Source organism: Macaca fascicularis, chromosome X (genome assembly GCF_037993035.2).
Source record: "Macaca fascicularis isolate 582-1 chromosome X, T2T-MFA8v1.1".
NCBI classification, from domain to species: Eukaryota; Metazoa; Chordata; class Mammalia; order Primates; family Cercopithecidae; genus Macaca; species Macaca fascicularis.
In genome coordinates, this window is record NC_088395.1 from 106,371,054 (window position 1) to 106,395,412 (window position 24,359).

The following is a 24,359-nucleotide window of genomic DNA, read 5'->3' on the forward strand; positions in this document are numbered from 1 at the left end:
CACCTCACCGAATAAGACCCACCCGTCTGGAATTCCAGTCAGCTACAGATAGCAGTATTGTGCCTCCATGGGATGGAGCTCCCAGGGTGAGTGGTGGGCTGGGGTCTTTGCTGTTTGGACGACTTAGCTGTTATGGCCTTCAGGCTTTGGTGACTCCAAGCTGACCAGGGATGGAAAGAATCCTCCAGCACAGCACAGCTGCTCTACTGAAATGTGGCCAGACTGCTTCTTTAAGTGCATCCCTGATTCCATTCCTCATCACCGGGTGGAGCCTCCCAACCGGGGCCTTTAGCCACCTCCACTAGTTTTCTCCAGTCTACAGAGATTTGAAAACTCTCTGGGACAGAGTACTCAGAGGAGAGTCAGAGAGCGCCCTGTGAGCTGTTTGGATGACTTAGTTGTTCCAGCTTTCAGGCTTTGGAGAGCCCAAGCCAACTGAGGGTGGAAGCATTATCCAGAACAGCACAGCTGCCCTATAGAAATATGGCCAGACTGCTTTTAAAGCAGGTCTCTGATCCCATTTCTCCTCACCGAGTGGACTCTCCCAACAGCGGTCTTCAGCAACCCCCATCGGTGGTCTCTGGCTGACAGAGGTTTTAGACCTCCTTGGGTTGGAGCTACCAGGGAGAGGGTCGGGCCACCATCATTGCTGTTTTGGTGACTTAGCTGTTCCAGCCTTTGGCTTTGGAGTGTCTCAGGAGCTAAGTGAATCCCAACCACAGCACAGCTGCTCTACAAAAATGTGGCCAGACTAATTTTTTAAGCAGTTCCTAAACTCTGTTCCTCCTGATTGGGTGAGACCTCCCAACTGCGGTCCTCTGCCACCTCTTACAGGTGCGTTCAGGCCAGCAACACCCGTGCCTTCCTGGGACAGAGCACCCACAGGGAAGAGCAGGCTGCCATTTTGCCATTTTGTAGTCTTCACTGGTGATACCTCCAGGTACTGGAAAATCCCAGGAGACTAGGGAATGGAGCAGACCCCCAGTATACCACCGAAGCCCTACAGAAAAGTGGCCAGACTCTTACATGGGGGCCCTCTCATACCTCCTCACTGGGCAGGTCTTCCAGGCCTGGGCCTCTAGCCACACCCCTACTAGAGATATGAAGCTAATAGCTACTTGGCGACTCCCTGGACAGAGCCTCCAGGGGCAACTGACAGCCTCTTTGCCACTGTCTCTGCAGTGGAACTGTCCTTACTACCCTCAGACTAACGAAGAAGCAAAGACCCTAAGTGTCTTACCCACATCTCCAACAAGTTGCAATTGCCCCAAGGAGAGGAGGTTAGTCCATCTGCCATGAGTCTCAAACATCCCCCACTGCTCATCATCAGGCAGAAAACCCCTGGCTTTGGGCCCACAGCACAGACTCTCCATCCTGGGCTGATTGCTCTGAACAATTGCTGACCCACATCTCTCTCAGGTGGAGTCCTCAGGAGAGGAGCAAAGTGGTAGAGGCAGCAAGCCAGCTGATGCAGAACCAAGAGGGAGCATCTGTAGTGGAGCATGGCTATCCCTCTAGGTTCAACTTGCTTCCATAACAGATTTTAGTTCTAAGGGAACTGTTGGACATGATGTCCACATGGTGGTCATGCACATCAGATGGAGCTGGTCCAACCTGAGCACTCCTTGGTCTGCTAGCCTCTTCCAAGGCTCCAGCCTGGCCATGTCTGCTTACAGGGCAGTCTTGTGTGCCTGGGGGTCCACCTCATAGCTTCTGTACCAGTGGTTCATGCCTGACTGGTGGAGAGCTCCAGTGAGGCAGCCCCTATGGCCACGCACCAGACTGCATACTACCTCTCCATACTGCAGCTTCCCCAAGCCCACAGCAACCCCCCACATCACTTTGCTGGCACATGCCTGCATGAACAAGATTTATTTTATTTGCCCCACGAGCACGCAGGAGTGCAGTATGTCCCCCTAACCCCCAACAACCAACATTGCAGACAGAGCCTTGTTAGACACAGAGCCAGCAAAACCTACCCGACAGCATCCTGCCCTTGCACTAATGCCGTGCGGAGAACAGGGAATCCTCCCACACCCTGAATCATCCCTCCTGCTTGCAGGGCACAGAGAAGGCACCAAGACCTACGCTGGACAGCACCCTACTTCAAGCCAACACCACCTCCATTGCAACAGTGCACACAGTCTCCAGCAGGAGACCCCCTCCTGCCCTATTTTCTGCTAACTGCCTTGATTCTGCCACTGTGATTAACGTCCGCAGGGAGGCACCCCTGCATCTGCTGGCACTCTACTGCTGCTGCCACATCTCAGTCCCCCCAGCGCAGTAGACACCAAAACTTGAGGAGCCAGAGAAAAGAGTCAGGGCCCAATACAAGTCCCCCAGAGTTAGAGCACAAAGTCCAGGAGTTGGGAGCTGAATGTTGGCCCCCTAAAATCTTCCAGAAATGAATAAGTTGGCTGAATCCACCTTATACCACAATCAAACTCTCAAGGTCATCAAATAGAATAAAAGGAAAAAAAATTTCCAAAGTTCAGCAATCACGAAGATTGAGGGTAGATAAGCCCACAAAGATGAGAAAGAATCAGCACAAGAATACTGAAAACTCAAAAAGCCAGAGTGCCTTCTTTCCTCCAAATGACCACATTTCTCCAGGAAGGGATCTCCAGGAAGGGTTCGCAACTGGGCTTATGCTGAGATGGCTGAAAGGATAAAAGTAGTAGTCAGAATACAAATTGGAACAAAGTTCACTGAGTTACTGGAGTACATTGTAACCCAATACAAGGAAATTAAAAATCATGAGAAAACATTGCAGAAGCTGATGGACAAAAGAGCCAGTATAGAGAAGGACACAACTGACCTGATAGAGCTAAAAAACATGCTACAATAATTTCATAATGCAATCACAAGTATTGATAGCAGAATAGACAAAGTGGAGGAAAGAATCTCTGAGCTTGCATATTGCCCTTCTGAAACGAGACAGCCAGACGAGAACAGAGAAAAAAAAGAATGAAAAGGAATGAACAAAACCACAGAGAAATATGAAATTATTTAAAGAGACTGAATCTATGACTGATTGGTATACCTGAAAGAGATGGAGAGAATGGAACCAATCTGGAAAACGTATTTCAGGATATCACCCATACGAAATTCCCCAACCTAGCTAGTGAGGTCAACATTCAAATTCAGAAAATGCAGTGAACCCCAGTAATATATTCCACTAGATCATTCCCAAGACACAAAATCATCAGATTTGCCAACGTCAAAATGAAAGAAAAAATTTTAAAGGCAGCTAGAGAAAAAGGTCTGGTCACCTAAAAATGGAAGCCCATCCGACTAACAATAGATCTCTCAGCTAAAACCTTACAAACCAGAAGTGATTGGCGACAATATTCAACATTCTTAAGGAAAAGAAATTTCAACACAGAATTTTATATTTGGCCAAACTAAGTGTCATAAGCAAAGGAGAAGTAAAACCCTTTTCAGACAAGCAAATTCTGAGCGAATTTATTACCACCAGATCTGCCTTACAAGAGCTCCTGAAGGAAGTACCAAATATGGTAAGGACCATTACCAGCCACTACAAAAACACACGTAAGTACACAGACCAGTGACACTATAAAGCTACGACATAAACAAGTCTGCAAAATAACCAGCTAACATCATGATGATAAGATCAAATCCACGCATATCAATACTAACTTTAAACGTAAATGGGCTAAATGCCCCAATTAAAATACACAGTATGGTGAGCTCAATAAAGAACCACAACCCAACCTGCTGTCTTCAAAAGATTCATCTCACATGCAATGACTCAAATAGGCTCAAAATAAAGGAACAGAGAAAAATCTGCCAAGCAAATAAAAAACAGAAAAAAGAAGGGGTTGTAATCCTAGTTTCTTACAAAACAGACTTTAAACCAACAAAGATTTAAAAAGAGAAAAAAAGGTATTACATAATTTTAAGGCGTTCAATTCAACAAGAAGATCTAACTATTATAAATATATATGCACCCAACGCAGGAGCACTCAGATTCATAAAGCAAGTTCTTAGAGACCTTTAAAGAGACAGACTCCAATGTTATAGGGGTGAGAAATTTTAACTCTTCATTGACAATATTAGACAGATCATGGAGACAGAAAATTAACAAAGATATTCAGGACCTGAACTCACACTGGATCAAATGGACCTCACAGATATCTAAAGAACTCCACCTAAAAACAACAGAACATACATTCGTCTCATCGCCAAATGGAACATACTCTAAAATTGATGAAACTATCAGAAGTAAAACACTTTTCAGCAAATGCATAAGTACTGAAGTCATAACAAACAGTCTCATGGACCACAGCACAATCAAATTAGAAATCAAGACTAAGCATTTTTTCATATGTTTGTTGGCCATTTGTATTTCTTCTTTTGAGAACTGTCTATTCATATCCTTAGCCCAATTTTGATGAATTGTTGTTATTCTTGCTGATTTTAGTTCATTGTAGATTCTGGATATTAGTCCTTTGTCAGATGTACAGATTGTGAAGATTTTCTCCCACTCTGTGGGTTGCCTGTTTACTCTGCTGATTGTTCCTTTTGCCATGCAAACACTCTTTAGTCCAATTAAGTCCTAGCTATTTATCTTTGTTTTTATTGCATTTGTTTTTGGGTCCTTGGTCATGAAATCCTTGCCTAAGTCAATACCTAGAAGGGGTTTTCCAATGTTATCTTCAAGCATTTTTATAGTTTCAGGTCTTAGATTTAAGTCTTTAATCCAACTTGAATTGATTTTTGTATAAGGTGAGAGATGAGGATCCAGTTTCATTCTCCCACATATGGTTAGTCAATTATCCCAGCACCATTTGTTGAAAAGGGGATTGCTTCCCCACTTTATTTTTTGTTTGCTTTGTCAAAGATCAGTTGGCTGTAGGTATTTGGGTTTATTTCTGTTTTCTCTATACTGTTCCATTGGTCTATGTGCCTATTTTTATACCAGTACCATGCTGTTTTGATGACTACGGCCTTATAGCTTACTTTGAAATCAGGCAGTGTGATGCCTCTAGATTTGTTCTCTTTGCTTAGATTTGCTTTGGCTGTGCGGGCTCTTTTTTGGTTCCACATGAATTTTAGAATTGTTTTTTTCTAATTCTGTGAATAATGATGGTGGTATTTTGATGGAGATTGTGTTGCATTTGTAGATTGCCAACAAGTATATGAAAAAATGCTTAGCACCACTAATGATCAGGGAAATGCAAATCAAAACCACAATGTGATATCACTTACTCCTGCAAGAATGGCCACAATCAAAAAAACTTTTAAAAAGTAGATGTTGGTGTGCACGTGGTGATCAGGGAACACTTCTACACTACTGGTAGGAATGTAAACTAGTACAAACGACTACGGAAAACAGTGTAGAGATTCCTTAAACAACTGAAATTAGAACTACTATTTGATCCAGGAATCCCACTACTGGGTATCTACCCAGAGGAAAAGAAGTCATTATACAAAAAAGATACTTGCACACACATGCTTATAGCAGCACAATTCACAATTGCTAAGTAGTGGAACCAACCCAAATGCCCATCAATCAATGCGTGGATAAAGAAACTGTATATATATATATATTCCATCACATATATATATATGATGGAATACTACTCAGCCATAAAAAGGAATGAATTAATGGCATCTGCAGTGACATGGATGAGACTGGAGACTATTATTACAAGTGAAGTAACTCATGAATTGAGAACCAAACATTGTATGTTCTCACTGATATGTGAGAGCTAAGCTATGAGAATGCAGATGCATAAGAATGATAAAATGGACTTTGGGGACTTGGGGGGAAGGGTGGGGGGGAGAGGAATAAAATACTACAAATAGGGTGTCCTGTATACTGTTTGGGTGATGGGTGCACCAAAATCTCACAAATCACGACTAAAGAACTTACTCATGTAACCAAACACCACATGTACCCTAATAACCTATGGAAAAAATAAATAATAATAATGAAGAACAGATTTTAAAAAAGAAGTCAAGACTAAGAAATTCACTCAAAATACTATTACATGGAAATTGAATAATCTGTTCATGAATGACTTCTGGGTAAATGATGAATTTGAGGCAGAAATCAACAAATTATTTGAAACTATTGAGAACAGATAAAACAAGAGGATTCAGCTAAAGCAGTATTAAGAGGGAAATTTACAGCACTAAATGATCACATCAAAAAGAAAGAAAGATCTCAAGTTAACAAGCTCACGTCACAAGTAAAAGAACTAGAAAACCAAGGGCAAACAAATTCCAAAGCTACCAGAAGATAAGAAATAATCAAAATTGGAGCTGAACTGAAGGAGATAGAGACATGAAAGATCATTCAAAAGATAAATGAAATCAAGAGCTGGGTTTTTTTTTTTTTTTTTTTTTTTTTTTTGGAAAAACCTAATAAAATAGACAGCTAACTAGACTAATAAAGAAGAAAAGAGAGAGAGGATTCAAATAAACATAATCAGAAACAAAAAGGGGGCTATTACCACTGACTCCACAGAAATATAAACAACCATCAGGGAATGTTATGAACACCTCTATGCACAAAAACTAGAAAATCTACAAGAAATGAAGAAATTACTGGACACATACACACTCCCAAGGCTGAACCACGAATAAATTAACCAAGGCTGAACCACGAATAAATTAAATCCCGGAACAGATCAATAATGAGCTCTGAAATTGAGGCAGTCATAAATAGCCTACCAAACAAAAAAAGCACACGACCACACAGATTAACAGCTTAATTCTAACAGATGTACAAAGAATAGCTTGTACCATTCCTACTGAAACTATTCTAAAAAATTGAAAAGGATGAAATACTCCTTAACTCATTCTATGAGGCCAGCATCATCCTGATACCAAAACCTGACAGAGATACAACAAAAAAAGAAAACTTCAGGACAATATCCTTGACGAACATTGATGCAAAAATCCTCAAAAAAATACTGGCAAACTGAATCCAGCAGTATATCAAAGTTTTTGCAGGCTGGGTGCAGTGGCTCACACCTGTAATCCCAGCACTTTGAGAGGCCGAGGCGGGCAGATCACCTGAGGTCAGGAGTTCGAGACCAGCCTGCCCAACATGGTGAAACCCCATCTCTACTAAAAATACAAAAAAATTAGCCAGGTGTGGTGGCCGGTACCTGTAATTCCAGCTACTCCGGAGGCTGAGGCAGGAGAATCCCTTGAATTCAGGAGGTGAAGGTTGCAGTGAGTCAAGATTGCACCACTGCACTCCAGCCTGGGCAACGAGATTGAAACTCCATCTGGGGAAAAAAAAAAAAAAAAAGTTTATGCAACAAGATCAAGTAGGCTTTATCCCTGGGATGCAAGGTTGGTTCAAAATATGCAAATCAAGAAATGGGATTCATCACTTAAACAGAACTAAATATAAAAACCACAAAATTTTCTCTATAGGTGCAGAAAAGGCTTTTGATAAAATTCAACACTCCTTTGTGTTAAAAACTATCAATAAACTAGGTATTGAATGAACACACCTCAAAATAATAAGAGACATATGTGACAAATCCACAGACAATATCATACTGAATAGGCAAAAGCTGGAAGCATTCCCCTTGCAAACCTGCACAAGAAAATGATGCTCTCTCTCACCACTCCTATTCAACATAGTATTGAAAGTTATTGCCAGGGCAACCAAGTAAGAGAAAGAAATAAAAGGCATCCAAATACCAAGAAAGGAAGTCAAACTATCCCTGTCTGCAGATGACATAATTCTGTATATAGAAAACCTCATAGTCTCAGCCCAAAAGCTTCTTAAGCTTATAAACAACCTCAGCAAAGTCTCAGGATACAAAATCAATGTGCAAATATCTCTAGTATTCCTATACACCCACAACAGTTAACCCAAAGCCAAATCAGGAATGTACTCCAATTCACAACTGCCATAAAAATAATAAAATACCTAGGAATACAACTTACAAGGGGCATGAAGTACCTCTTCAAGGAGAACTACAAACTACTGCTCAAGGAAATAAGACAGGACACAAACAAATGGAAATACATTCCATGCTCATGGATAGGAAGAATCAGTATCATGAAAATGGCAATAATGCCCAAAGCAGTTTACAGATTTGATGCTATTCCTATTAAACTACCATTGACATTCTTCCCAGAAATAGAGAAAACTATTTTAAAATTCACATGGCACCAAAAAAGAGCTCAAATAGCCAAGGCAGTCCTAAGCAAACAGAACAATGCTGGAGACGTCACACTACCAGACTTCAAACCATACTACAAGGCTACAGTAAATGAAACAACATGGTACAGGTACAAAAACAGACACATAGAGCAATGGAATAGAATAGAGAACCCAGAAACAAGACCACACACCTACAACTATCTGATCTTTGACAAACCTGACAAAAACAAGCAATGGGGAAACAATTCCCTATTCAATAAATAGTGCTGGAATAACTCCTAATGTCATATGCAGATGATTAAAACTGGACCCTCTCCTTACACCATAAATAAAAATTAACTCAAGATAGACTAAAGACTTAAATGTAAAACCCCAAACTATAAAAACCCTGGAAGACAACCCAGGCAATACCATTAAGGACATCGACATGGGCAAAGATTTCATGATGAAGACACCAAAAGCAATTGCAACAAAAGCAAGAATTGACAAATGGGATCTCATTAAACTAAAGAGCTTGTGCACAGCAAAATAAACTATCAACAGAGTAAACAAACAACCTACAGGATGGGAAAAAAATTTTGCAAACTATGCATCTGACAATGGTCTATTATCCAGAATCGATAGCAAGCTTAAACAAATTTACAAGAAAAAAGCAATTCCATTGAAAAGTGGGCAAATTATGTGAAGAGACACATTTCAAAAGAAGACATACATTCAGCCAACAATCATATGAAGAAAAGCTCAACATCACTCATCATTACAGAAATGCAAAGCAAAACTACAATGAGATATCACCTCACAACACTCAGAATAGCTATTATTAAAAAGTCAAAAGATAACAGATACTGGCAAGGTTGTGGAGAAAAAGGAATGCTTATGCCCTGTTGGTGGAAGTGTAAATTAGTTCAAGCATTGCGGAAAACAGTGTGGTGATTCCTCAAACACCTAAAGACAGAAATACCATGAGACCCAGCAATCCCATTACTGGGTATATACCTAAAGGAATATAAATTATTCTGTTATAAAGACACATGCCTGCGTATGTTCATTACAACACCATTCACAATAGTAAAAACATGGAATCAACATAAATGCCCATCAATGACAGACCTTTTAAAGAAACTGTGGTACATATACACCACACCTTGGAATACTATGCAGCAATAAAAATAACGAGATCATGTTCTTTGCAAGGACGTGGATGGAGCCGGAGGTCATTATCCATAGCAAACTAACACAGGTACAGAAAACCAAATACTGCATGTTCTCACTTATAAGTGGAAGCTAAATTGTGAGAACACATCCACACATAGAGGGGAAAACACCCACAAGGGCCTAATGGAGGGTGGAGGGTGAGAGGAAGGGGAGGATCGGGAAAAATAACCAATGGGTACTATGCTTAATACCTTTGTGATGAAGTAATCTGCACAACAAACCCCCATGACGCAAGTTTACCTATGTAACAAACCTGCCCATGCAACCCTCAACTTAAAATAAAAGTTAAAAAATGCATTATAACCAAAAGAATACCCTAAACTCTGTATTACTTATTTTTTATTTTATAATAAGGCAAAATTGCTATCATATTTGACACCTTACCTACCCCAGAATATCCTGGTATTTAGTAAAAAGGAAAAATTAATAAATAAATAAATTCCATTTCTGGTTCAAAAACAACCAAGCAGATTTATGCATTAACAAGGCTGGCTTTCTTGATAACCTGAGCAATTTCTCAAGGTAGACAAACGAGAGATAAAACATTTATAAAGACTAGTAATAACCAGCGTTTTCTATTTTATTCAGACGTACAAGAGTGTGTGTTCTGGCTTAATTACTTATGGGCTCTGTGTCCTTAGGCGGGTTACTTTATTTCTCTGAACCCCAGTTTTCTAAAAAATAGTGTATATTATAATTTTCTGGTGTGTTGTAAAGATAAAATGAGATAAAGATGTAAAGCAACAGGTGACTGGCACATAAAACTACTAGTTTCATTTCTACTTCCCCTTATTCTTTTACCTCTACCTAATATTTCCTCTAAAACATGTATTATAAGATACATACACATAACAAAACACATTACTATCCTTCTTATTTGAAGATGGTAGAGTTGTCAGAAGCTTGGATTTTCAAATCAAACAGATCTACTGTCTAACTCTAGCTTCTCCACTTAGTAACTCTGAGTCAGTTCCTTAACTTTTTGAACCTGCAGTTTCCTCATCTATAAATAGATAACAGAACCTACCTCTTAAAGTTGTTGTTAAAAGGGACAAGCAAGTAAAAGACACTGACTGTTCTAATAGCTGGAAATACACAATAAATATTAGCTCTTTTGTACCTATTGCTGATATTCATAACATAATTATTATTACAATTCATTAGTATTATTCCAGATCAGTGTTTCCTAACTTCAGGCTGAGGATAAATGAACATTATTTTTTCAAATTTTATTTTAGATTTAGGAGGTACATGTGCATGTTTGTTACCTGGGTATGTTACCTGGGTATATTGCCTGATGCTGAGGTTTAGGGTATGAATGATCATGTCACTCAGGTATTGAGCATAGTACCCAAAACTTAGTTTTTCAATCCTTGCTACATTCCTCTTTCTGCCCTCTAGCAGTACCCAGTATCTATTGTTGCCATCTTTATGTCCCTAAATACCAGATGTTTAGCTCCTACTCACAAGTGAGAACATGCAGTACTTGCTTTTCTGTTTCTATGTTAATTTGTTTATGATAATGACCTCTAGCCCCATCCATGTTGTTATAAAGGACATAATAATTTCATTATTTTTATGGCTATGCAGTAATCCATGGTATATATGTATCACATTTTCTCTATCTAGCCCACCATTGATCAACACCGAGGTTGATTCTATGTCTTTTCTATTGTGAATAGCACTGTGATGAACAGAAGAGTGCATATTTCTTTTTGGTAGAACTGTTTGTTTTCTTTTGGATGTATACCCAGTAATGAGATTTCTGGGTCTAATGGTAGTTCTGTCTTGCGTTCTTGGAGAAATTGCCAAACTGCTTTCCGCAATGGATGAATTAATTTACATTCCCACCAATAGTGTATAAACAGTCCCTTTTATTCAGAGCCTGGTGAGCATCTGTTGCTTTTTGACATTTTAATAATTGCCATTCTGACTGGTATGAGACAGTATCTTATTGTGGTTTTGATTTATGTTTCTTTAATGAGCAGTGACATAGAGCATATTTTTCATGTTTCTTGGCCACTTGTTTATCTTCTTTTCAGAAGTGTCTGTTCCTGTCTTTTGCCCATTTTTTAATGGGGTTATTTGTTTTATGCTTGTTGAATTAAATTCTTTATAGATTCTGGCTATTAGGCATTTGTTGGATGCATAGTTTGCAAATATTTTCTCCAAATCTGTAAGTTGCCTGTTTACTCTTGATAGTTTCTTTTGTTGTGCAAAAGTCCTTTATTTAATTAGGTGCCACTTGCCAATTTTTGCTTTTGTTGCAGTTGCTTTTGAGGACTTAGTAATAAATTAGTTTCCAAGGCCAAAATCCAGAATGATGTTTCCTAGGTTTTTTTCCAGGGTTCTGATAGTTTGAGGTTCACATTTAATATTTAATCCATCTTGAGTTCATTTTTGTCTATGGTGAGAGGTAGAGGTCCAGCTTCATCCTTCTGCATATGGCTAGCCATTTATTAAATAAGGAGTCCTTTCCCCATTGCTTATTTTTGTTCACTTTGTTGAGTGTCAGATGGATTAAACATTTTATGTGTTTCTTTTTATCGGGTTTCTTAGAGACTTCCTACTCCCCCACTCATTGCTGGGGTACAAAATATGGAACGTAACTAGATAGCAAAAGAAATATTGTTCTGAATGATGGAATTGTGTGAAAATGTGAGTAACTAATGAAGAACAATCCCTCCATTAACTGGAGAAGTCCTTCCTTCTAAGCCTGAATTACATGAGGCAGACCACATAGAAGACTCTTTTTAGTCCCTTCTCCCTTCCAGAAAAACATGTGTCAACTCTGATTAATCTAAGAACAAAATGGAGTGCTAGGTTTGGAGACTGCCCATCAGGAATACCACCAAAAATCATGCTGCACAACTGATACCATGAAGATACCACTGCTGCTATCACTGAGCACAGATACCACAGCTTGCTGCTGCTATCAACAATTTGGGGATGGGCACGGTGGTTTCTGCCTGTAATCCCCCTACACTTTGGGAGGCCAAGGCAGGCAGATCACATGAGGCCAGGAGTTTGAGACCACTCTGGGCAACATGACAAAACCCCATCTCTACTAAAAATACAAAAATTAGTTAGATGTGGTGGTGCATGCCTGTAATCCCAACTAATCTGTAGGCTGAGGGAGGAGAACTGCTTGAACCTGGGAGGCAGAGGTTGCAGTGAGCCAAGTTCACAGCACTGCACTTCAGCCTGGGTGACAAAATGAGACTCTGTGAAAAAAAAAAAAAAAAAAATTGGTAACTGGACACTACCAATTAAACAATTGCCTCAGGAATTAGTTTAGATGATGGGGAGCTAAAAACAATAATTGCTGTTCCCATACTGGAGTCCCATCTGGTCATTTTGAATGTTTATACCTAATTCCTATGTCAGTTTTGTCTCATATCACTTTTCCTTTGACAATATTGCCCATTACCACCCAGTTTCCATGGGCTGGGAATGTAACTGAAAAATCCCTTCACTTCTTGATTCACATCTTACTCTTTTTTGTCTCTCTACCTTCTCTACTGTTTTTCCATGTCTAAATCACTGAGGCAAAGGTAAATAAATGCATTTTTCTTGGGAAAGTGGCTGCAACGAGCTTGCCCATTAAACAACCCTATTATTTTTCTATTTAATGAAGATGGATAAATATTATACCATATCTTAACAACTTTATTAGCTATGTGAATTATAGCCCTTTCACCAGAAGTCAAGGTAATTATGTTAAAATAAAAAAAAAAGGAGCAATGGGTTTAAGGGGAACCTTGGTAGGAACTAGAGGCAACACCCAACATTGGCATAAGTAATCCATGGTACAAAATCACAAAGCACCAACCAAAGCAACACATTTCACAGGTGGAGGGAGTAGGATGTGCTAGGCTGCTCTGAACTGGAGTGTGAAATAGATATTGGTCTCCTGGTACTGCTGAATATGCACAAGGGAAAATGCAACTTAGCGACAACACTAAGCAAGCCTTTCAATTTGTCATTTAGTACTTCAGCAGTAGAAATATAGTATAACTGCTGGGTTGTAGTGAGTCCATGCCCCTATAACTTGCAGAGTTTGGCCTTCATAACTAAAAATATTTAAAACCCTCCAGAAAACCCCAGAATTTCATGTACTCTTGGTGCATCATTCTGGACTAGAAAATCCTCAACTGTGCACTGGCTTTTCAAGCGTATATATTGACACTCTTATTAAGCAATGAGTTAGAGAGTAAGAGGGATGATTTGATTATGTCCAAAAGTAGAATTAACATCCCTCAGCAAATTCCAGTACAGCCTCGTGCCACATAATGACATTTCAGTTAATAATGGACCACATATATGTAGGTGATCCCATAAGATTATAATGGGGTTGAAAAACTCCTATTACCTACTGACATTGTAGCCATTGTAACATGGTACTGCAAGGTAATGCTCATGTTATACAACTCATGTTTGTGGTAATGCTGGTAAAAACAAACCTACTGTGCTGCAAGTCATATAAAAGTATAGCACATACAATTATGTACCGTACATAGTACTTAATGATGATAAACAACTATGTTATTGGTTTATGAGTTTGCTATACTATACTTTTTACCATTATATTAGAGTGTACCTGTTCTACTTATAAAAGAAAATTAACTGTAAAACAGCTTCAGACAGGACCTTCAGGAATTATTCCAGAAGAAGACATTATTATCATAGGACATGAAAACTCCATGCCCTGAAGACCTTCTAATGGGATAAGGTGTAGAGGTGAAAGACAGTGATATTGATGATCTTGACCCTGTGTAGGCCTAGGCTAATATATGTGTCTTTGTGTCTTAGTTTTTAACAACAACAAAAAAAAAGTTGAAAAAGTGAAAAGAAATTAAGAATTAAAAATAGAAGAATGCTTAAAAATAAGGATATAAAGAAAATATTTTGGTACAGCTGTACAATGTGTTTGCATTTTAAGCTAAGTGTTGTTACAAAAGCCAACAAATTTTAAAAAATTAAAAATGTGTAAAACAAAAACATTACAGTAGGCTAAGGTTAATTTATTATTGAAGAAAGACTCATAAATTTAGTGTAGCATAGGTATACAATATTTATAAAGTCTACAGTAGTGTAAAGTAATGTCCTAGGCCTTCATGTTCACTCAGCACTCACTCACTGACTCACCTGGAACAATTTCCAGTCCTGCAAGCTTCATTCATGAAAAGTGTCCTACAAAGGTGTATCATTCTTTATTTTTTATACCGTAGTTTTACCGTACCTTTTCTAGGTTTAGATATGCTTAGACATGCAAATATTGACCATTATGTTACAACTGCCTACAGTACTCAGTACAGTAATATGCCATAAAGGTTTGTAGCATAGGAGCAATAGGCTATATACCATATAGCCTAGGAGTTTAGTGGGCTATACAATCCAGATTTGGGTAAGTGCATTCTGTGAGGTTCTCACAATGATGAAATGGCCTAACAATGCATTTCTCAGTCCCTGTGGTTAAGCGACTGTACTTTAACGAACTGCTGAACAAAAGGGACACCTGGCTGCATGTTGAGGGCTTTTTAATGAAGTGAAAGGAAATGAAGAGGTTGTGACCTGCTGTTGGAGGAAGAAGGATATAAAGTTTTATTTAGGAGGCACATAATTTGAAGTCATGCCATTTGATTTGATTATATTTCTGCCATTTTGGCCTTTACTGAGGGGAAAAAAGTGGCATTTTCTACTATTTCTTGTTGCTTGGTTCTTTTATATAATCTCTTTTGCTAAGAGTCCTCTAGAAAGTAATAAAGATTATAGCACCTAAAATGTTTCTGCTCATTTATTACATAGAAATAAAATAATAAACCATTTTTAAAGCCAACAAGCTACAAGAGAAAAAAATGCATCATTGAGCAAGATCATCAAAATATCACAAAGAAAGCTTGGCTTTCTCAGGTGATAGTCATTTGTTTCTCTTTTAAAATTAATAGCCAAACAGTTTAGAAACTTCGTCTTCCCTACATTCACAGGGCAACATTGGATATTGTACGGCAGTGTTAAAAAGAGGGTTTACCAGATAGTCTAAGACACTAGCAGAAGGGGAGATAAGTTTTGATCAGTTATAAGAGAAATAGAGGCTTTTTTTGTTAACTGCAGTCTCTTTTACCCCTCATATTCCTCTAAATATTAATTATCTTTTCCATATCTTTTCATTTCCATTGCCACGACGTTGGTCTACATTTTTATTCCAACAATCCCCCCATATTCAGTAGTCCTTCATTACTAATTTAACGAAGTTCACATTCCTTAGTCAAACCTTTCCATGATTTCATTTTGACTGTCTATTCAGTCTCCCAGAGGATGTTACTCTTAATTAATTCAAACTAAAATAATTATTTATTCCAATAATAATACATTTTATTCTATAGAAATTTAGGAGGAAGTTCTAAATCTACTCTCATTGAAGCCTTTCCTAATGTAATCACTACTCTTTCTTCACTCGAATAGCATTCCATTTGTACCACTTTTATAGGAGTTAGCACATTCTGACTTGAATTAGAGTTACTCGTTTACCGAAAAGTATGATTTAAACATGGCTGGTGATAAATAAATATGTATTAGATTAATAAATGAGTGAATGTACTCTCAAAGGCCTACTTTTAGACTAGGTCAATGGAAGAGACAGTCTATTTCTTTAATTGAAAGAGATTCTTTTACGGTCAGCAGGGTCACTGAACAATGACAGGTTATTTTTCCAGGATCAGATACAAAGTTGAAATATTATTAACCTGTAGTAATACTGAATATATGAAAGAACTTCAACATTAAGTTGATGAAAACAACAGACATACTAATCATATTTGAAGATATAGGTATCACCCATATTTTTCTCTATTAATATAGATTAATAGAATAGCAAAATCAATATTACAAGGGCTTACAGCTGAAGCAGTTCTCATGATGCAAATTACACAAGATATTCAAAGTGTTCTAAAATTTAATATATGCATAAATATCCCTAGAGTTGACAACGTTACAGATACAGAGCTGTCAGTTATTCTTTCATTTTCTGGAAAATTTCACATTGAAAATCTGAAAATGAGCTATAAGAGGGCCTTTTTAAAGAACGTAGCTATAATTTTTATTTTTGCTTTTAATCTGTTGTTATTCGCAAATAGTTTTTCTTTTGCAACTAATAGTCCTTGTGGGATATATTCCAACAGGGGGAAGAAAGATCAAAAGACATCTGTGCTAAAAGAATTGCAAACTTGTTCTCAGTGTTCAATGCATCTTCTTCCTAAAACTACAAATTATCAGACAGTGGTAACAAATAACTGTGATTTTCAATCCAGTTCACCAATGGAAATCACATAACTTTTGTTTTTTTTTAACTAGTGCTTACTGTCATGCAGAGGTTGAAATATGTGCTCCTCTACAGAGCAAAGCAACATTTTCTCCTTCAGAGAAAAGTTATTTTAATATAATACATTTATGATGGCTTCAAAGTCATAACCTCTGGGATTCAACTATTGGCCATGTATTATGAGTTATTTCTTGCAGTACACCCAAGTACTCTCCTTCTAATTTCCATTTTTCTATCATCATAACATTTGCTGAACACCCATAGAATGCATAATGCTATATGAAGAACCAAGGGGTAAAAATGAAGGCAAATTAATTCTACTCTAACCTATGTACTTGATAACATATCTAAGAGAATACAATACCTTTAATAAGGACATTAAAACAGGACTTTAATGCAATCCCTTCCAGTTAGCCTATTCTCTTGCCCCAGACTGAATCCCTGCCCTCAGATCTCTCTTACTCCCCACAAAACTGCGTCTATTAAAGAAATACTTATTCTTAAAGAAATAATATACACATCTTTCCTTACATGGGTGATCTCACTCACTTCCATATACAATGAGTGCCATGCATTGTGCCGAATAATTTGTATGGATTCTTTCATTTCAAAGTCACAACTCTATGAGACATTTACTGTTTTTCATCATATTATACAGATAAGGAAACTGAATCACAAACAGCTTAATTTTCCCAGGGTCACACAGCTGGTAAATGGTCTAGAAATGGATTAAGTCCAAGTTCGTTCAGAGCTTGCACTCTCAGTCATTATGTGGCATCACCTCCCTTCCTAGGAGAAAGCTGCAGTTCAAAGCACATCAGTCTAAGACACTCATTGGCTAAAGTGCTGCAGAGATCTTTGCTAACAGAATACTAGAGAGGGATTCTGAAAACTAAACCAATCACCAATCATGAGGTAAATTCTCAGACGAATGGAAAATTTGATAGCATAAGCACTAAGTTGAGGATCCTACCTCAACTCTTCAAGGGCTATATTCTTCCTTCAATTTACATAGTCATGTGGTTTTTCAGGATAAACATGCGCAAGCAAAATATACCCCAAAGGCAACCCTGACATTCAGTCAATTTAAGAAAAAAAGAACAATTTAACATTTTTCTGGAACTTTTCTTCTTCGATACTTTCCACAAACCATTACCTTCAGCACCCATTTCAACATAATTAGATAAACAATTATGACAAAACAAAAGGAATAAGAGTAAAAATGGCTCATGCCTTTTATTCCAGTTCTTCAGAACATATAACAAGTATTTATTAATGCTCAGGTAATATGTATCAGAAATTGCAATGTACCAAGCATGAGAAATTGCAGTATGTCAAGTACTTTGTAAAATCTAAACTGAGTTGGAGATTTGATGCAATTGCACATCTGGTGTTTTTCTTTAGTGTATATTTTGGGGTGGCCAGGATTGGGCAAAAATGTCATCATTGGTTTGTTCCGGAAAGGGAATATTATGCTTAAGTGTTGGTTAGTATGTGTGTTTATATATACCTACAGACAAACCTATACATCTCTCTAAAGTTCTGGTCTCTATCTATAATATATCATGATAAAAATGTTTAGCTCCAAGTAAATGACTGCAATGCAAAAAAATAATTACAAACATTTACTGGCAGTAACTGAATTTGTGAAATCCTCTAACATTATTGGATATAGCCTACTACAATAATTATCCCAAACTTCTGTTACTCTTAGCAGCATTTATGAGAACATTAAAGGAATGCAACAATGTTGTATTTGCAGCATCATTTCATGTTCCCAAGGCTAATCTAAATCTTGTTTTTTAAAGATTTGTAAATATTGCCCATCGCAAAGTGACTTAGAGACAATGAGCACTATGAAAGCAATTATGAAACAATACATTTAATTCGTATTAATATGGAGTTTGACAGGCTGTTCGTGAAGCTTGAATGAGATAATACATTCGAATAGGCTTGACACAGTGCCTACCACATGATGGAAACTCAAAAAATTATGTTTCCTTTCTTACTTCAAGCTATGAGATGGAGCCTAGGCTATTATCACCCTTCTGAAAGCTAATGTGGATGAAGGACACATTTCTGTTCCTTTTCTGGGATAGACAGCTCTTAATAAGTTATTTTATGTCACTCCTGGTATATGGTAGATAGGCCCTATAATCTCCTGGGTAGTCTTGATTTGAGGAAGGGGAGGGAGTAACTAGCTCTGGTTTTCAGCCATATTTATTCTTCATCTGAGAGACCAAAAGAAAGTATACATAGACCAGTGAATCTATGAAGGCCCAGATTTAAGGCGAATGTCAGGAGGGTAAGTGGATAACACAATGGACTTATGTATTTGTGGAACAAACCAAATCTCTTTCACGTGTGACAAGTCACTGCACAGTTAAGACTTTCGGGCCTTGTTCACCATAGGTAAACTGGTCATTGTTATAGGCTATAGTAAAACTTACTTTGGAGGCAAATTTTATGTCAATTTCTATTTTTGGTACTTTATGAATGTTCCACAGATTATTTACAGTGTTTTAACCTATTTCTTGAATATAGTATCTGGCTTGTATGTTTTTCTTGCTTTTGGGTCCCTGACTAGTATTGACTTTTAACCTCATCTCAAACTCTATTATTTTATTTTTCTTATGTTCCAATAGTGTCAACATCTCTTTGTTCTGGCTCTGGACTCTGTTATGCCTCTCCAATTCTGGTTTATATTCCTATTTCTGGGATACACTAATGCCTGAAGGCCAGTGTGACATGAACTTACCTTGATAAGATACAATACAGATTCCAACACAGTGGGATGAGAAAAGCTGAAGAATTGGGTCTGGTCTACGAAGTTAGAGTCTACTTGATTAAAAGGAAAGATTGCAACTCTTGGTATAAAGGACTAAGATCCATCGCTTCCATATTTTCTTTGAGTTTCTTTATTGATAGATGTATCACGTCTATCTTACCCAGGCTGAAAAAAATGAGCATAATATTACCTATCAGTAGTGGAGACACTTTAAAAAGTAGCAATTCATAATTTCATAAAGAGGAAAGTAGAACACTCTTGTTTTGCAGCCTATAAGATCTTTTCTAATCTTATAATGTAAGATAAGTAATGTCACTGAGCCATAAAATCTCAGTAGGATAGTTTCATATCCTATACACACGCTGTGCATCTTTTCTGCTTGCAGAGCTCCATTTCAAGCAAACTGGAGGTGCTGACTTAAAAATCCTGAGCCTGTGTGTTTAATCTACATTGTTGGAATTGCCACTCCAGTGGCTGGGGTATGCCCTTTTTGAGGAATTTCCTTTAACCTGAAGTAAAAAAGATTAATTGACACAAATTTAATTTTTTCTCCCAAGGGAGATTGTTTTTCTTTTTAATCATGTGTTTTTGTATTTGTTTGTTTGCTTTTGACACCGAGTCACATTCTATCGCCCAGGCTGGAGTACAGTGGTGCAAACTCGATTTACTGGAACCTCCATCTCCCAGGCTCAAGCAATTCTCCCAACCCAGACCCGAAAGTAGCTGGGACTAAAGGTGCATGCCACCACACCCAGCCATTTTTTGTACTTTTTGTAGAGACGGGGTTTCACTATGTTCACTTACTTTTTTTCTTCCCCCTTTTAGCAAGCATTAATTAACTGAGGGCCTATGATGTGCCAGGCACTGTGTTAGGTATTAAAAGTACAGAGAAGAGTTAAAAACAAATTTGAAGTCTTTGTGGATAGACACACTGGCCTAAGTACTTGAAAAACAAATACAACTAAGATGGAGGGTTGCATCAGGAAATGGATGCTGATCACTATAGCAAATACAAAGGGAATAAATATAAAGAAATTCCCAGTTTGTGCTTAGAATTGAGGTGAATCTTGCCTCTTGGAGAAAGCTCTATATCACAAATCCTGAAAGAATAGGAATGTTGTATGGGATATAAAATCCAGTTGAAATATACTCGTGAGACAGCAAATTATGCACCAAGAGCATTTTGCAACTAAAATCATAAAATCCTAAAGTTGAATTTACCTTTAATGATTATATAACTCTACTAAGTGATGCATAGAATTGTCTTTTCTGATTCAGTCAAGGTTTATCCAGAGCCTTTTTATGGGAGGCTCTTTAGTTACAAATCTTGAGGATAAAAAACTCCCACATAAATGACTCAACCAAAGAATTCTTAAATATTGAGATTCAATTTGAACATAATTTAGTCATTCATTTCAACAAACAGTATTATGCTGGAGAAGAAGATTATAGGAGGCATTTGGTAGGCACTTTGGGAGATTCAAGGAGCTTATAGTCTATTAGGAGAGATAAGTCATATATTACTTAGATTGAACCACATAAATGCTCCTTATGTGAGCCAAAATGGTTGAATGTTAATGATTTCATAAAGTTCAACTTAATACTAAAAGGCAAATCACAAAGGAAAAAACATAACTAATGTAAAAGAGATGCAAAAATAGTATCCTAATTGATCAGATAGAGGAGTAAATATTGTTACCTCGAAGGCAGAGGTGGCAAAGTAGTATTTCAGATAGCTTTTATAGAATATGGGTAAAAATTTTATACACAGAGACAAAAATGGGTAGAATAGCAGGAACAAATGTATAGAGTTAGTAAAGTACATCGAGTTTATAGGAAGCAACCTGCAGTTCAACTGGAATGAGGGGCATAGAGATGAAGGTAAGCCATGAGCTATAACATTAGAATGAGCAATGGAAGCAAAACCATAGATAGTCTTGTACACCAAACAATGAGTTTTTAATTCAGTTCAGTAGATAATTAGGAGCCTTTGAGGGATTTGTTGTGGCAGGGTTGTACCAAATCAGAGCTGGATCTCAGAAGGTTGTCAGTGATGCACACAACATATTAATAGTGAATGGAATGAAAAACAAAGAGAAGTGTCAAATACCAGAGTAAAAATGATTAAGAAGCTAGAAATTGTAGAAGATTCAGCCTTCTGATGAGGAACCAAGCATATGACAGCTGCTTATCCACAGACATTCTGACAAATGGGTAAGCATAGTTCGCCTCTGAAATTGCCAGCATTTTCTTTTCTGTCTTTTTTCTTTTTCTTTTTTTTTTTGAGATACAGTTATGCTCTTATTGCCCAGGCTGGAGTGCAATGGCGCGATCTCGGCTCACGGCAACCTCCACATCCCGGGTTCAAGCGATTCTCCTGCCTCAGCCTCCCGAGCAGCTGGGATTACAGGCATGCACCACCACACCGTCTAATTTTTTCTATTTTTAGTAGAAACGGGGTTTCTCCATGTTGGTCCGGCTAGTCTCAAACTCCCGACCTCAGGTGATCCACCCACCTCGGCCTCCCAAAGTGCTGGGATTACAGGCTTAAGCCACTGCGCCCGGACTCTCTTTTGTCTTCTTTTCTCCTACCTTTGGGCACTTAACTTTTCTCCTGTCCTTGCCAATTTTTTCCACTAAAGTCAGTTCTCAAGTAAAAATTATTCTAATAATTAATTTACAACGGGTATAAATGAGCACTACAGCTTATTTTGATACTTTTTCTGCTCCTCCTCTATCCCTGGCTCGTAGCTCAAAACAACAATCTAGTTGATTTGGTTATACAGCTGACAGTGGAAACTTCCTCAAAAGTAGAAGAAATAGGGCATTGCACTATATGGCTCTTATTTATCCATCGACGTCATTAAAATATTAACTGCAATGTCATCGGATCCATGAGGAGACTTATCAGGAAAAAGAATAATACACACACAAGATTAGAGAATTCTCTTAGTAGACACCCTAGACTTCACTTTGCTCAACTATCCATTCAAACAATGATTTGATTCTAAAACATTCCTAACAGGTGGTCAGCCCATCTCAGCTTGAATATGCTTTGGGATGAAGAACACTTTACCATCATAGGCAGCCAATTACATCTCAATTATAATTATTATTACTGATCTTTCTTGTAAGTCTAAATTTGCCCTCTGACTCATTGGTCCAAAGACTATTCTCTAGGGTGACAGAAGAAGTTTACTCCTTCTTCCAAAGAATATCCCACTAAATATTTGGAAAGAGGTATCATGCAGCCACTAAATCTTCTCTTCCTACAATAAAGATGCAATGTATTTAACCCTAAATAGTATAATTTCAAGTTTTCTTATTCTGGTTGCTTTCATTTGCAACATCTCCTGGCTAACCAATCCAAGACTCTTGAGTTTTATCTAAAAATCAAAGGGCAAAAGGTCAATTGCTCTCAAATCATTTATAAACATGTATTTTGGGGGTTTAATAAAAAGTCTTGCTCTACTTTTAATAAGAATATACTTTTATAGTTGCTTTATCCATAATAGCAAAAAACTGAAAACAACCCAAATTTCCATCAGTAAGATAATTTAAAAAATGGTATATTCATACAAGGAATACTATTCACCAGTAAAAAGTAGCAAACTCTTCATATATGCAAAAATATCAGGGTAATCTCAAAAGCATTATGTTAAGCAATAGGATTTGGACACAAAAGAGTATTTAATGTTTGCTTATATTCATATTAAGTTCAGGAATAAGCAAAACCATATATGGTGACAGAAATTAAAATAGCAGTTGCTTAGGTGAAAATAATTAATTGGAAAGAACAAGAGGGAGCTTTCTCAGGTGATGAATATGTTTTATATTTTGAACAGAGTTGGTAATTACTTGGATGTACATCTTTTCAAAAGTGATGCATTTTATTACATGTTTTACCCCATTAAAGCAATGTTAAAATGTATTAACTTGTACACACATTTGTCTGTTTTAATATTTAAGTTATACTCAAAACACTTTAAATTCGAGACTTCTTGTTTTAAAAATTTTCATAGTGACTTTTATTTTCCCATTTTTTAACAATTTCAATTTTTATTTTAGATTCAGGAGTACAGGTGCAGGTGTGTCACATGAGTACATTGTGTGATGATGAGATTTGGCCTATCAATGATTCCATCACTGAGGTAATGAGTATAATACCCAATAGTTAGTTGTTCAATTGTTTTCCCCTTCCCTTCCTTCTCCCTCTAATAGTTCCTAGTATCTATTGTTGCTGTCTTTATGTTCATGAGTTCTTAATGTTTAACTATCACTTATCAGTGAGCATATGAGTTTTTTGGTTTTCTGTTTCTGTGTTAATTTGCTTAGGATAATGGCCTCCAGCTCCACCCATGTTGCTGCAAAGGACATGATTTCATTGCTTTATATTGCTGTGTAGTATTCCATGGTGTATATGTGCCACATTTTCTTTATCTGATACACCATTGATTAGCACTTAGGTTAATTATATGTCTTTGCTATTGTGAATAGTGCTGCAATACAAGTGCAAGTGCCATTTCAGTGGAATGATTTGTTTTCTTTTGGATAAATAACCAGTAATAAGACTGCTGTGTCAAATTGTAGGTCTGTATTACATTCTTTGAGATATCGCCAAACTATTACACAGCTTTACACAGTGTTTGAACTAATTTACATTCCCACAAACAATGTATAAGCATTCCCTTTTCTCTGCAGCCTGGCCAGCATCTGCTGTTTTTTGACTTTTTAATAATAGCCATTCTGATTGGGGTGAGATGGTATCTTATTATGTTTTTGATTTACATTTCTCTGATGATTAATGATGTGGAGCACTTTATTTCATACATTTGATGGCCTCTTATCTGACTTCTTTTGAGAAGTGAAAGATCTCT

General features: G+C 37.5%; 1 long non-coding RNA gene across 1 annotated transcript in view; it reads right to left on the reverse strand.

The window, feature by feature from the left end:
* LOC123571205 (uncharacterized) overlaps positions 1 to 24,359 on the reverse strand; it is a 166,608-nt gene that overhangs the window by 89,465 nt on the left and 52,784 nt on the right. Inside the window, exons 2-3 of the long non-coding RNA XR_006695383.2 lie at positions 19,453 to 19,647; positions 7,143 to 7,265 (exon numbers count right to left, since the gene is read on the reverse strand). This is a non-coding gene — a long non-coding RNA (uncharacterized lncRNA). The remainder of the gene's footprint in view (positions 1 to 7,142; positions 7,266 to 19,452; positions 19,648 to 24,359) is intronic.